We start from the raw sequence: 16,371 nt of genomic DNA, 5'->3' as shown, positions 1-16,371 counted from the left end.
TGAAAAAAAGCACACAACTGTCAGATCCTATCCTTTTTTGTCGTTCGCATAATGTGATTATCCATTTTTAGTGAAAAAATATCTTTGTCATGTATACCATGAAACGGAGAATTCCGTTACATACGTATCACACGCGATAGCACCGATAACTTTGCGGTATGGGAAACTAGTTGCAAAGTAATTTGATAATCGTCGTGCGTGATACGTAGCATGTATATCAGGCTGTAGAAATAAGTTGAAATTTCCAACTCGGTACACGAAGAACTAATTTAGCAACATTCTATTTTATTCCAAAAATCAAAGCACGTTCCGTGTTATTCTACGTGAATTTAAAAAATCCTCGTCTGAAATGGCTGGACAGGAGATGTCGGAAGTACGATGAAACGCATTAATACGCGTATTAACGAAATATACAAGAGAATTCAGCGGGATGGCACCAGTAGCGAACGCGAATAACAGCCGGTTCCAGAACGACTAGAATTCTAGTCACGAGAGATTATTAATTAGACGGCTCGCGAGACGAATTTTTCTATTCTTGCCATTCTAATGACCTAATTCTTCTGTCGTCGCACGCGTTGAGGAGCGTATTCCAATTTTTCAGGTGAAGCTGACGTTAACTGTGTTACCGTGCGCCTGCCACGCCGGGAACTCTCGAGGGAAATGATTAATCCTTGCAACATTCTGTCACCAGAGCCGGTGCACCAGAAAAGAGTACAAAGAATCCTCTCGCTCATCCATTTTGAATTCCTTCTGCCTCTTTGATCCTTTCGCCTCAAAATCGCTCCCAGTGCAACCCTTTCGTCCAAAGTGTTTCTCCGTCGCTCTCTCCCTCTCTCTCTCTCTCCCTTATTCTCCCCAGTATGCTTTTCCACAAAACGTTTATTCTGCGCAAACATACGTTAACTATACCTTTTTCTCTTACGCGCAACAAAATAAAAGAGGTAATAATTCAGCAGAGGATAAAGGGAAATTTCCGCGTGTCACGTGGATCGACCACCCTCGATTCGTTTACGCGTCGTACTATACCCGAATTTCCAGCGTTAATTACTTCAAACATTTTTTATGGTTTTGATGGCTTTCGTGGTTATACCGTAGTGGTGTAATCTTATTGTTAGCTCATCCGAGGGACGAGAGAGTATATCGAACGTGATATTTTTTGATAGCGTGGAGATTAGATTGCCAGAAATTGACTGAAAAACTATTAATATACGATGTATCGACACATATGGAAATTTTATATTGGATATTTACAAGGTTCCAAACATCCATATGTATCTAAATAGGATAATACTATATATTTGTACTTTTACGATGCTTTGCATCGTGTGAAAATTTTGAATATACGATGTTCCGGAGAAGTGGCATAAAACGGAAGTTTTATTTTCAGCAACCACGTAATAGCATCAATAGGACAAAATGTGATTCTAAGTAGTTACATCGATCACTGTGTACACAGGTGTGATGCAAGCAGCATCACGGTGAAGTATTCCTTTGTGCAAGGTTGTCGGATAATTGTATCCAAGTTGCGAGACTCCACTTCGGTCTCTATAGATAAATAAACGCGAGCGAACAGAGGCGAGACTGACTGAATGCTCACAGGTGGGAACCGGCGCAGCTAGGCGCACCTACCGGGAATGCGAAGTACGTCATGCCGAGGGGAAACAATAGACAGATTAACCCGAGACAAGAGTACGGGTGAACGAGGTTCCCGTAGCTAAACACGACCAGCCACTTCGAACGGGAACTCCTAGTCGTTTTCGCGAAATGCGAGTGAGTGTGTAACGAGGAAAACTACGTGACGCCGCCAATGGATTTTACCTAATGTTCAGCAGCGAACAGAGGCTGAAAGCAGACGTGTTTGGATACGTTTTCGGTCGTTAGATCGAGTAACGCGATAATTATGAAATTTGGATCGAGCAACAATTATTATAAGTTTTTGCGATATTTTGTTTGAAATTCTGAAATTTGCCGGTAAATGAGGTCGTATCATCTTTATACCATAACATCGAGTGACTTTCTTCTCTAGACATTGTCATAATGTTGGCCATTTCGTCTCATGTCGCAGAAATTTCTATAATTTTTAATCTTAAATTTATTTACGTTGAAACTGTTACGAATAATACAGCTCCTCGGCTATCTAAAATTGCTATTTACATATAAATTGGTACAAGTTAAAAATTCCTTCTTCAAATAGACATATATATGTAATATGCATTAACGATCGATGCAAGCCGATTTAGCGTAGAATAGACGGATCAATGTAACCGAAATAAAACGAACAGAATAGGTAGCTAAACACAGGTATCCACTCAGATGCAAGTATCTGGAGATGCTGGGAAGATGTTATCGAAAATCCAAGTGTATGATGATGTCTATGTACCTTGTACCTTGACGTAATGGAGCTCTTGTTGCCTAACCTTAATCAGTTTTCGTCTAGTTTCGTTTCGTCTCGTTTCGGTCGCTTCGATGAACCAATTTTTGACGCGATATCACTGTCAACGTTCGAATTTTATAATCTATGTTACGCAATAAAAAAACTTTACGGTATATGCTATCGATATACGATATAATCAGTGTTATAAAAACGTCAAGTTCACAATGTCATGGTCTCGTGTGCGATTATAGATGCCGATTTAATACCGCATTGTTCTCTGATTTTTTCAATTTTAAAACATCGTAGATTTCGTTATCTTTCATAATACATACGCTCCATTAAGTTTTATTCCTCTGTAGATATCATATTCTGTTTACAATTATCTTTTAACCACGTTTATGGACATTTTTTATCGTAATTTTCTCTTCTAGCAAATGTTCCTTTATCGAGCATCACAGTGGTTACAACGAATTGCAAACAGTTTGAGCCATAAACAGATTATGGATCGAAACTTTTTTATTTTTATTTCATATGGTAGACTGAGGAGAACATCGTATTTGAATAAATCCTACATCCTTTGAAAGCCGCGATCGTTCATCGACTATCGACTTTCATCGATAGGAAGAAGCTGATCGATTTTTCAGTTCGTTTCTCCATTCGATATTTCCTCGTTCGGAGTTCCATAAAATCTATAAAGGGCCATTTACTCGAAAATTAAATCGTTTCGTCAGAGAAGTTTCGTATAATTGAGTAAGTTTGTATCGTAAAATTTTCTATATTTATCCCCAGTTAGATGTTCGGATGTTGGTTGCGTGAAACGAAAAGTCCAGAGGAACTTAGATATCACTACTGCAGAAAAAACGGGAAAATGCAATTACCAGATCGTATTCCCTTCTCGCGCAACTAGCACAGGCCAATCGCCGGTGCTTGATTTCGAGCCGCAAGTGGATCGTAGAATGTGCTGACGGCGACGTAATTAGGCGTAGTCGTAATCGTTAAGAGGGACGATGTCATCTGTAAGGGTCGAAATTGGAATTCCAGCCGCGAGCTTCTTCTCTGCTCGATTCGTGATGGTATTTCAATAAACCTTCGTTCGACGCCTCGATCGATTGCACGCGATCGACCATCGCCAAATTACCAACGTGCACTGTGCAGAAAGCTTGTTTCCGGTGTCATCTTTCGACTATCATCGCGTAGATTTACAAGTTTGTTGTTTTGAAAATAAGATCGATTTTTTAAGCAGTAATTGCGAAAGAAATCTATCTGTATCGCGTTAGAACAGAAAACGCTTCTATCTAAACTTGTTAATCGTTGGTAGTTGTTATATAGATTTGACTAAAATAAAACAAAGGCCGCGTAACGATTTCGAAGAACAAAAAGTAGACATCGAAGTTCTTTAAACTCTTCGTTCGTCTATTAAAGATACAAGTTAACGACCCTGGAACGATTATACGCAGCAGGAGGGCAAGATTGGCGAGAAGAACGGGGACAACGTGTTTTTGCATTTTCTTGATAAATAGACCGAACGTAATATCTAAGCGAGATTTAGTCCGCGAAGTAGGACCGCTTCTTTCCAGCCACGTCGTCGTAAAACTAAACTTCGCCGACGGTAATTAATTTTACAATCGATATGAATGTCTCTCGCTGGTTAATCGAAGACGGGGAATCATCGACCGCGCAAGTTTTTGCCGCCATAGCAATTTCTTCGTCACGCGCGACATCCCTCCGGCGATTGCCGTTACACCGCCAAACGATCCACCGCGCTCTATACTTTTCCGCGATATGCTAATTCCGGTGAAACAGAAGAGCAAGCAATTAAAGTTTCAGCGAGAAACGCGATCCCGTTACTTGGCATCTTCCCTCGACGAGGATCGATCATCGGGACGAATTAATTCGTTCGCGCGGCTTTGTTTCACGGATTCGCCGCGTGTTTCGTTCTTGCTGCTCTGTTATACGGTATACATACCATTCATGAGCATCTGAATTTGAAATCCTTCGAATTATCGAACTCCCGTTACGTTTGCCGGAACGACGTCTCTCACGTGAACCTCGTTTTATAGTTTTCCGTGAGACGACGTAGAATTCATCTTGTAAATTCACGCGTCATCGTTGCCATAGAAAATTCCCGTGAAAAGGAGAGGGAAGAGAGAGAGAGAGAGAGAGAGACGAAGAATGAAAAGAAAGGTGGTGCAGGATCTCACAAAAGTCTCGAACCTCCGCTCCTTCTTATATCGAACCTCTTCTCTCTATGCACCATAAAACATAGGTACGTGGTGGTTGCTCGTATGCATACAAGTAGCGACAAGGAGATCCACACAGTGCTCTTACCTGAAGCCGTTATCGGGCTATAAAACCAGCCACATCTGAACCGGCGTGGCAACTCTCTCGGATAGTCTGTTTGTGATCGAGCCTGCCTCCAGCAACGTTCGATATTGCCTGTACCCTGTCTTATGCAATAAACTTCTTAATACCCTATATGGGAACTTGTTACCCTCAGTTTCCAGCCATAGCTAGGAAAATTGTCCTCTTTACGTTCGGGTGTTTTACGTGAAACTGTCGAACGCCGTTCACATATTAACCCTTGAATCGATGCGAATGGAGAAAGTGAGAAGTAAGACCACATCCGACGATATTAAATTAATATAAGAAGAATCAGAGTAACTGTACCGAATTGCCTTCTCTGTTCACTCTATTACGAAGTACACAAATTGGTAGGTAGTAATAAAAGTAATAGACACTGAAGATTCTAAGATTCGCAACGATATCGATCTAGCAAATTTTAATTAACCTAAAACTGGAACGAGCCATAATGCGTTAATCGTCTAACAGACGTTAAGTGACAAAAGATTTAATGGACATCGACCGAGATAAATTACTATCCGGGAATGAAAGTGGTATCTTCGAAAAACTTTAAAAATCTAAAGTACTTCGATATTTTCAATTTCCCTATGACGAACTTGCTTGGAACAACGTGCTTGGAATATAAGTCTGCTAATAAAATGAAAACACTTTACATTAATTCGCTTGTCAACAACATATACGTACGAACGTTAAAGATATATTTGAAAAGGATAGTTATGCTCAACATTCGTTACCTTTGTGGAAATTCCGTTTGCACGGAATATTATCAATCTTTTTCACTCCGTAAGTTTTCTATTTCCATCAGTTTACAGAATATATTCTCCGCTTTTAATACGCTTCTAGGAACTTCAAATTTTATAAACCTCAAGTTCGGAAGAGCGTAAAATTTGTTCAAAATAAGAGATGACGAGAAAAAAAGTTAATGAAAAACTCTCTAACCAACGAAAAGTGTCGCGTTCGTCGGTTCAACTTTTCTTATATAGGCGACGATGAAATATAAATTTCATAGTTCGTTCGACGACCGAAATACGATTCTTTCGCGATAGCCACGTATTCGCGTATTGGGTCGGATGCATCGTAGAACTATGGATATCGCAGGGAACTGGAAAATACAAAGTTTCCTCGCGGCCAGCCAGCTGCACGGTTGAAATGCCTCTAATCTTTGTGCTTTCGACGAGAATGGAATCGAATACGCAGATTTGGATATCATGGGTAACCACTTCAAACGACATGCCAATAGATGACAGAATCGATGCAATTTGTTTCCATAAGTTTGTAGAATCGCTAGTTTCGCTGTGTGTGGGGATTTCAGGGAATTCCCACATTTTTTAATTCTATCGGAATTAAGGGATATCGTTCAGATACTTGCTAGATCTGTAAATGCAAAATCTTTTGTATCAAACGCAAACTGCCGTAAAACTTTATATTTATTGAAATGAAATTTGAACTAAAAGTAACGGTTTAGTTTTATACTCGTCGAGCTGGAGCTGTCGATGACTTTTATATGTATATGAAGATAGTGAAATATCGATGAGAAGAATACTAAACGGAACGTTGAAATTCTTTTTCATAACGACAATGGCGTGTAAAGTAGAATTTAACAATGCAAATTGATTCAAACAATCGCAAATAAAATCGCATGACCAAGAATGAAAAGAAATCATTTATTTTACGAATCTCTCGCTTTTAATTTAATAAAGCCATATTTCACGGAAAATTAACCTATAACAAATTAGTCGTTTACTTCTCACGAACGTTCCACACGAACGTGTTTACGTGATTATGACACAGAGCTTCCTAATATCTTGTTTCTGCCTTCATGACGACAGATCGATCGTATATAATAGCGTAGTTTAATGTCTTAATAACGTTTTATCGTAGCACCCCTTTCTTTCAGGATAAGCGATACCTAAGTAGTAACATTTATATCGCGACCGTCGAAACGATTCATTTTGATTTTTATAATTTGTGTCCTTCGATCCTCTGTTAAGCTCTTTTCCGCAAACGTTTATTCGTTTAAAACCATTAGCCCCGCTGTATGATTTATATCGCGCGCAATTTGCAGCAACGCGTTCGTATCAATGATAATACATAGCGTACTTAACACGATACCGAACACGCACATTTTTATACGGAGATTAAATATAATTCGTGCGCGCAAGAAATTTATTTCGTTCAATTTACGTAATTGAGAAAATTCAGCTCGGCTGCAACGAATCGCTGTTAAAATTCCTGCCACATGGCGATTCGTTGATTTTAATTTCCGAGCCATAGAAAAACATTTTTATTTACACTTGCATTTGACAAATTTCAACTGGCAAATTTTGTGACATTTCGCACGATCGGAACGCCTTCGTTCTCTCGATGTTTGTAAGTGTTTCGCGCAGATTGCAAATGGCTGATTGAAACGCAAGTACTCGATCCCTTCTACTTCGTCCCTTGAAAAGGTATCAAAGTTGTAAAAACGGTCGAAGAAATTCCTCGATGCAACCTCGGTTAAGCAGAAAAGGGGAGAGATTACGATCGGGATACCGTGCTCAAACGTACCTACATGCACGTTACTGCGCGTTACGAAGCTGGACCAGCGTGCAACATTACGTTTTAACGACGCGCATAAACCGCCAGTTACCACCAGCTAATAAAAGGTAGACACTTTCGAAACTTCTCCAAAGTGAACGCGCGCGTTACTCCTTTTTCGGTCGCGCGTTCCGAATGAGCGTAACACGCCTAAAACTTATTTGCTTCTACCGGAATCTCGCCTATCTCTGAAACAACGCGAGATAAGCTGCGGAGTTTAAGGAGTTTCTCACACTCTGTTTACGGAACCCTGGTGTAGTTACATATGCTGGTGATAAACGGAAATTGTCGCGGTCCTATTAAGCCGGTATATCCGAATAATACAATAGATAAATGCCGAGCAGAGGCAGAAACAAGTTGCGTTGAAAATAGGATTTAGTTTGCTAATTATTAAAATATTTCCAACATCAAGACAAAATAACAACTTTCTACGTTTGAAGCCACTAACAGAAGCCACGTTTCGCCACATAAATCATAATTTCCGATAAACACTGACCCTCGATTTCTCAAAGAGTTTCACTCCTCGATTCGTCATTTCCTGTATAAAATAAATGAAACATTAAAGTGGCGCGCGTGAAAATAGAGTTTTCTGAAGCATCGATCGCGATGTGACCGCAGGTAATATCGGCCACGGATGCGCGCATACTTGGACATAAATGGCGTACTCAGAGAGTAGAGGCCTGTGCTTTTTGCGTCTGCTACGTTTATGGTCGATTCCGTCCTTTCCCTCGGCAACGATATCTTTCCTCCTTCCAACATTTTCGCTAACACTTTTTATCCTGCGTCACGATCAGTATCCACGCTCGAACGCTTTTCGATCGAGTTTCATCACGATATCCAGAAAATGGGATCCGTAGCCGCGATTATGTTGCTCGTGGAGGCAGGTTCAATTTCGCGGTGTTGCTTCGCGTGACCATGACAGGTTGTAGGAACATTCGTAAGAAAGACGGAACATGTTCTGATCCGAGGCAAATACCTGGACTTGTATGTTGCGGTGCAGTAACGTCCGACTGACCGAACGCAGACTATACTACTGTGCGGAGCAAGATAACGCAAGGTCAAGAGTTACTCTTGTTCGCTCTGTGTAACTACTACCTTGATACTCTCAACAGTTTTTTAGAGACACACGCTGATTACATTGTCATGGTTTTCATCGTACGATAGTGGTTAACGTTCTGCGTGTAAAACGTAATGTATAGTGGTTCACGATTGTATCATAAAACACCTCTATGTTGTGTTTTAGTTATTATTGGCTTCCGTCTCGCAACTTTAACACCGGCACTTTTCAACGGTACTCGGTGAATGGTTACGGGATGGACATCCTTATTAAAATCTTCGTTAATTGCTGCGAGGAAGAGACAGTGGGATCACTTTTCACAATATTAATGATTTTCCTCTTTCGTCGCTCGTTCAACATTTCTGGGTGACCCGATCGCCGAGCATTTACTACAGTTTCTGTGTTAGAAAATCGTTCAATTACGCTTCTAATGGCGACGCGACTGCTTTCCATTAAATTCCCAACAATGGAACATGAATATCTTTCTTTAAACAAATATATTATTATCTTTCGTTCTGCAACAGTCGTTTCTTGGATCCTACGACTCGTTTTATACTCGTTGATACTTTCTTTTAGAAATAGGAGACCGAATAAGAAACAAATGAATGTCGTTATATGTAAACGAATAATCGAATATTGAGTTCTCTGTTCGATTTATTTGCAGCTATGCTATAATTAAAATCAAGCTGTGCCGATACTTTTGTTCGTCACCGTATATCGCATGTGCCGCATAAAACGTCTTGAAATTTCATTTACACTGTAACTGCCATGATTAAATTGGCCCAATTTGAAGCCAATAACTTTTGAATTATGCGTGTACATTTTTAGATCTATCTCAAACTTTACTGATAATAATCGTAATCATAATCTGGTTTTATTAGAGTGTCTTATTGTCAAATTATTATTATTAAAACCGTATATTTAAACGTATTATAACACATATTATACGTTTATAAAATGTTATAAAACCTCGTGAATCAGTGTATTTATTTCAACGTGTTGTTAACGAAGATTTGTGTTTAAGATAAGATCAGAAAAAACGTTTTGCAGTCTATTACGCAAAAAATATTGAAACAAAGTTTCACCGATTTAATATATGTATGTTGTACGAACCATCAACTGCTCGTCACGTTGATTTGACTCGAGAATCTCTGAAGTTTAGGAGCGAAGAAGTTTAAAATATTTAATCCAGACGGATACTTCTTTCTGCTTACGGCTAGCACAATAGGAAAAGTTTCTTCTTCTTCTCGAGATGTTTTCAAGAGAGGAGCTGAAAAAGAGAGATGAAAGCTTAAGAAAGGCGATGCATACTCCTTGTGAATATTCTTTTGAATTTTACATAACCTTTAGAAAGTTACTAGTTGAGTCCTTAATCTAAGAACTGAATTTCTATTTCAAAGTTTCAAATTCGAAGTCTAATTTGTCCATGGTAAGTAGCAAAAGAACGTTTTATGAATTTATAATACACTAATTTGTTTTGCAAAACGATTCTAAGAGTGCCTAAGCTTGATATTGTAAATTGAACAAATATTTACTTCTACAAGGAAAACTTTCGTCAAAGATACTTCCAGAGACATAAAAGGCTATACCACTGAAAAGTTCCATGGATAAATATTTGGCTATAACCATTATGGCCACTGCAGAAATAGTACTAACGTAAAATGCTCCGAGAAACTCCTTGTACTTTAGTATTCCCCTTTCTCCTTCGTTCGACGTTTCAGAACGAAATATGAAAAGATTTTTCAGACATTTCACTTGACAACATAAACAAATTCGTAATTATACGTTGTGCATAAAAATCAATATTAGTCGCTATAAAATTTCACGACAGCAATGATAATATTTTACAAAAGATAGGTAACCGATTAAAATTAAAATTTCATGCATTTCGATGCCGATAGATTTTAATCTTACAGCATTGTTCAGCCGAATTCCGCACAAAAGACGCGGACTGATGAAAATTTTCGAGTCAACGATTCTCTCGTCAAATCTCTCTCAACTTCTTCTATGTTCCTCGTTTTTATTTTATCTCCACGTTATTTATTCTTTCGATAAAAAGAAACGATGATTAAAATATGAAGAAAAACATTCGGTGGCTTTTATTCTAACGATATACCGGCTCCCGATACGTTAAAGTGCAAGTTCCTTTGCGTTTACGTAGCATGTGCTCTTCCATCTTTTATTAACCAGTTCGCGTAATACGCATGATTTTACGTTAGCGAAATCAACGTGCTTTTTAAATAAAGAAAGGATTCAACGGGGAGGCATAAAATTTAAAAGGGAATTAAACGAAGCGACGTGAAATCGGCGTTTCTCATTTGACCGCAAATTGCATCTTAACTTCCTCTTAAATGCTAACTGGAAACGATGGAACTGGACTTAGAGCGTTAGTACTACTATTACCCGTCGCGATGAATCAGCCGAATAAATGTGTTTAATGGAAGTACTATTTTACAGCATATATTAAGTATTTGGTAAAATGAAACCGAGCAATTACCTTTTAACCCTTTAGGTAAGTATAAAACAATCATTGCCACTTCTTCGTATAATTCGTCCTGTTCAACGGAAAATTTCCCTAAATGCGTTATTCCTACACACTTATTTCAACCTCATGTAATGCAATAAGTAATATAATATAATTTTTTATTTCAGAGGAAATGAGTTATTAATAATAAAGTTGTATTAAATTGGTCGCATGTGCTTACAAACATCCTCGCATTGACAAATAATAAATTTGTATTAATTTGTTGCAAACAACAAGCTTCTATTAAATTGATTCGTAGAAATAATAAATATCTATTAAATTGATTTATACAAGTAATACATTTCTATTAAATTTATTTATACAAATAATAAATTCCTATTAAATTAATTCTTACGAATAACAAATTTGTATTAAATTGTGCGCGTATGCTTGCGAATATCCTCACGTTCGTAACTCGACGACACGCATCACGCGATGAAACACGAAGATCGGCAAAGCTTGACACGACAAACGAAAACATTTCATACGCGAGCCGGTCCAATTGAAATCAGAAAGCGAGAGAAGCGGGGCGAATGCCGTCAAAAAGAGAGTGAACAGTTTGCTCTCGCAATGTAAGACAGCGGGCTGTCGAGTGTGTCAGAGGCTGTTGAAGGGTGACAGATGGCTGTAAAAGAGACAGAGCGGAGTCGGTGAAAATTAGTGCCAGCATTAATAAAGCTGAAAGCTCCTTTAGAATAACCCTCCGCGATAGGGGGGAACTTCGAGTTCGTACAAGCTATTACTCTCTTTTGTGCACGACCGTGTTTCGTACTTTGCTTCTTCCGCCTCGATGAGAACAAACTTATCGTGCCCAACTGAATGAAAAATTAAGAAATCTGTGTTGTACTAATCGATAGAGATCGGTGCGTTAGTATTTAAGTGAGATTACCGAGAGAGACAGAGAGAGAAAGTCTTTAGAAGGTGGTTTAATGGAAACGTAAGAATGGAATAATTTATGTTGGTGGATATTTAGAAATTATTAATTGTTGTAGAATCTCTCCAGAATATACTATATATACTGTACAGAATAGAGTTCAACTTTGTCATAGTTTTCGTCCCCTTCTCACTCAGGACACTCATTCAGGACAGATATTAAACTATCGGACAGTAACGTTTTCAAGCCTTATCGTTTTAAACAAAAAAGAACTCGAACGCTAAATATTCCAATTAAAAACACCAGATTTACATGATCAATACGGCAAGTTTTAAATTTTTCCCATATTTCTGTGAATCTTTTACTTGCGAGGAATCTTTAAATCTCTCAAGCTACTTGGCCTGCTAGAGTTCAAACACCGAGAAAGATAAGTCCCTCTCGAAGTTCTTTCGTTGCGTTCCCCCACTTAGTTGACCCTTTAAACCTCTGCAAAGCTTACATTCATTCCTTGTAGCCTATCCTTCGAGGCAACCTTCTGTTCGGTTTTCCCTTCTTTTCCTCGAGCTTTTCACAGCCTCTACTTTGCGCCCTTGTATCAAGGTGAAAATTCTTAATCTTGAAATACACCACGAAACAGCAATTGCAGCGAAGGTGTACGTTCGCATGTTTACGCGTTGGAAAATCGAGCAGCAGGAACATCTCTCTGGCTTTGTTTCGTTTCGCGGGACGGGAAATGGGCGAAAAAGAAATAAAAGTGTCGCTCGTAGCACGAGAAAGAATTCGTAGGAGGATTTCGTTCTTGGCTCGTCACGCGATTGGCTCGAAGGAAGGAAAGGAGACGCGTCGAACAGGGAGAATAAAATCACTTTAGAACGAGTCATTTGTGTCTTTGGATTTATGTGCTTCCTTTGAATGCTGCGGCCGACTCGCGAGACCTTTGTAACTCCAAGCGGGAAGAAGCGTTCGACTCAGCTGCCTCTACTTTCTCTTTCCACTGTTCTCTATTTTCTTTCCCAAGTTGCCTCACACTAGAATTTTTCTCTTCACCTTTTCTCGTTCCCGTGGAAGAACTAATCGTGAAAAGGGATTATCTGTTCTATCATTATACGAGAATTTTGATTGATTTTTATAAAGATACTGCGTCGAATGCAAGATTTATAGGATGTGTCCTATAGAATTTGGAAATTTCTCAAAAAATTTGTAGAGTGCAAAGAGTTAAAATATTAATACATCAAACTATATATCATCTACTTTCTTTTCATTTAAAAAAGATCGCTACTCATTCAAAACGTCTACAAGTTTTACATTTGCAATCAAGACAATTCGTTTCACGAGTCGTCCCATCTCTTGACACTTTGCCTAATCTCCACTTCTATCCTATCATTATTCTGTTTTATCTAGGATTATCGCTTTCCATCTTCCTCTATTTGTACCTCGTCAAGCTTTATTCTTTGTTATCGCGTACTATTCTTTTACTTCTATTCATACTACTCACACTATCCAGTTTAAATCTCTAATTCTTTGCACTTCATCGTGGTCAATTCATCGTGCGCAAAACTTCATTATGATCTGCTACGTAGCTCAGCTTTCCACATTCTATACTTCCTATGACTAATATTAAGTTCAGGCATAAACTCGAACACAATGTCGAGGATGCTCGATGGTCTCGCCTTAAACGCCAGTTTCACCGAGACCGCTGAACTAGAATAATCCATGTAATTGAAGATTCAACGAAGGAAGTCAGAGGTTAGGAATGGATCGTGTTGTTCGGTAAGTTTATCGCATCCCTGTGGGTTCGATACGCAGACCAATATCCTATTTACATGCTTAAATTAGTTGCGCCGACGAACGGGGTTAACTATCAAATTGAAACAGGTGCGCGTACCGCGCGAGTTTATCCGAATCAAATTCCGATCGTGACAACAAGTGTAATTGGTCCATTTGCAGGGAAAATCTGATAAATGCGGCGTTGCCTCGCGAGTGTTGGATGACACTAATGCCACGATTGCTGCAAAATCCTTAGAAACTCGGCACGGCAAAAAATTCGTCATGTTTCGGTCAAGAATTTATTATATTAACGTCGCACAATAGGACTTTCATTTTCCTAATTGACCGCTAACGTGTTAAACCTATATAGTGTTTAATCTTGAAGTTGACAAAGAAAATATCGTACATACATAAATACGTACACAAATAGAAAAAATGTATGCCTTTTTCACCTATAATTTTCATCCAGTAAAATATTTCTACCTTCATCTGTCTTCTTCTTCCGATTTCTTTTCCCAATACATTGTGCAATGTAATTTTAAAAATTGTCGAAAGATCGTATGTATAAATTTAGATTAAGATCGTAAATAAAGTAAAGATATTTCTATAGTAATTTTTTAAATATGTAGTAATATCTTAGAATACTAAAAGTTGGTCGAAATAATTGGTACAAATAAGCATGTTCGTGAATGATATATTCTGAAGTAGAAGCTTGTCGTAAAATGTATAAATATTTATCACGACTTGGCTCGGCTCTCCACCACGGCTTGAACGAGCAAGGGTTCAACGCGATACAAAAACGGGGGCTATAAACAAAGACGCTATGAAACGTCAAGGAAAGGTCGTTACATTCTCAGTCACTGCCGCGGTATCGCGCGCTCAACATTAGTTTTACGATACGGCTCGTGTCTTACGTATTATCGCGACGTCTCTCGTTGCTTAATTACGTATTGTATTAAATGTCGCGAAATTCGTGAATCTTGAAAAAGAAATATCATTTCTCGTTGTTCTACTAGTGCATTCTCATCTTCCATGCCATGGAGATTCATCATGATGGTAACACGATAAAATATAATTATTAATATCCTTACGTACATAAGTATCTATGCACAATGTACTTCGTTTATCGGTGTTTTAAATACCATTGTTAAATGATTAAGTAATTAATAATTTTCTATTTCAAAGTTCCTTATTTGAATGAAAATATTTTTACTTTTGTTAGCTATGTCACTCTATAAGCAAACCAACGATATACGATATAAATCACACTCTTCTATTTGCCATGTCAGTAATTGCGCGTTTAATGATACAATCAAATTATTTGAACATTGTTACAGATAATTAAAGAACAATCGAAATTATAAGCGAATCGAAGTTGCTAAAAGTCGTCTAACGATATAGAAAACAGGTTGCGAGTTGGTGAAATTGCACTACGACTTCGAAATACTGATTTTTTGCAATTCGCAAAATACATAGTTACCTAACTGCTGTAAAGTGATATGTTGTAGACGTAATATACGGTATATACGATGTAGCTTGTAGCAAAGCTGTACTATACAACGATGAGAACAATTTTTAGAAAGCTTAAATGGGCGGGCGAGGCTTTCACGAATGTAATAACCGTGGAAGAAAATTAAAATAGATAGATACAACGGATACAAAAGTCTTGACCTAAGTTATTTTACTAAACTGGCTGCTAAAAAACTGCCAAAATGTAATAAATAATTTATCAGAATTCAAAGCGCGTATCGTATCGATCGTTTATATTACGATAAATAAATAAATCAGATTCTATATGGTAAATAACAGGCTACTTCAACCATGTGATTTCTGTAATCAATAACAATCAACTTTGCTTCGAAACATACTTTGCCTGTGAATACTGAATACAGAAGAACCGTATTTCACTCTCGTCCGTTGTATGGCCTGTAAAATATATAATATCGATATAGAACATCGATAACTCCATTGCCAATTACCTGCCTTAATTTTAAAAATCGTCAATTTATTCTTTTCGTAACAAGCAAGTAGGAACTAATTAACTGGCAGACAATGTAAAAAGGGAAACCTGTCATTTTCCACGAACATCGAAGTAAACCGATACGTAGCTTCGATAGCGATGCAACATTATCGGCGAAAAGGATCGGCCGAAGACAGGGAACAGAAAATAGGTCGATTGGCGTAGCGGTTCGTTGGAATCCCTGCGGATCGAGGCGACCAGCCAATATTGTATTTACATGGCCGAATTAGTTGAGCCGGAATGAAATTTTGTTCCTGTTTCCGAATCTCTCGCGATACTACCATACAAGTAACGATACGGCTGCTTAATTCCGTAAATAAAATCTTTGCGGAAAGTTCGACGAAACCGAGTTAAAAGTACTACCGCCGCGTCGCTCCGTGTGTTATAGATGGTTTTAATCTAAGATCAGGTCCTTTTTTAAGTATTACACCTTCGATAGAAAGCTGCACTCCCAATGCGCCATTTTGATTTTGCAAAATTTTTTAAATTTACTTTCTCTTATTATGCAAGTTACGTACCCATTTTTTACATAGTTCAAGTCAACCACATGCATTTTGAAAAGTAATCGAAATACGCTAGAGTATCTGTACTTCTTTAGTAATTATTAAACTATGGATATCCATACAAACTGATATTTTTATGGAAACGATTAGAAAAAGGAATCTAAGCAGAGATTCTATCCATCAAATATTATCACGTATTATTACGAATTATATTTCAACGATTAATTACTTACTTAATTATGCTGATCGTTCCAGCACGTCCACTTATCACCATACACAACGTTACGAATATGTTTGCAATCGTTTTCGTTATT

At 38.1% G+C, this 16,371-nt stretch overlaps 1 protein-coding gene across 7 annotated transcripts in view; it reads left to right on the top strand.

Annotated features, from left to right (window-relative positions):
- Positions 1-16,371, top strand: part of LOC138190183 (zwei Ig domain protein zig-8) — a 237,949-nt gene that overhangs the window by 96,751 nt on the left and 124,827 nt on the right. For 3 of the 7 annotated variants that reach the window (XM_069132804.1, XM_069132803.1, XM_069132798.1), the window contains exon 1: positions 14,385-14,590. The exons of 2 other annotated variants lie outside the window; for them this stretch is intronic. The gene's annotated coding sequence lies outside the window, so the exon portion shown is untranslated. Of the gene's footprint in view, positions 1-13,474; positions 13,538-14,384; positions 14,591-16,371 lie in introns of those variants that run through there. 2 more of the 7 variants (XM_069132801.1, XM_069132806.1) reach the window with 2 other exon arrangements.

This window comes from Bombus flavifrons, chromosome 3 (assembly GCF_040668555.2).
Source record: "Bombus flavifrons isolate JBK064 chromosome 3, iyBomFlav1_principal, whole genome shotgun sequence".
NCBI classification, from domain to species: domain Eukaryota; kingdom Metazoa; phylum Arthropoda; class Insecta; order Hymenoptera; family Apidae; genus Bombus; species Bombus flavifrons.
Note: the sequence above shows the minus strand (reverse complement) of the source record. Positions and strands in the feature narration are given on the sequence as shown.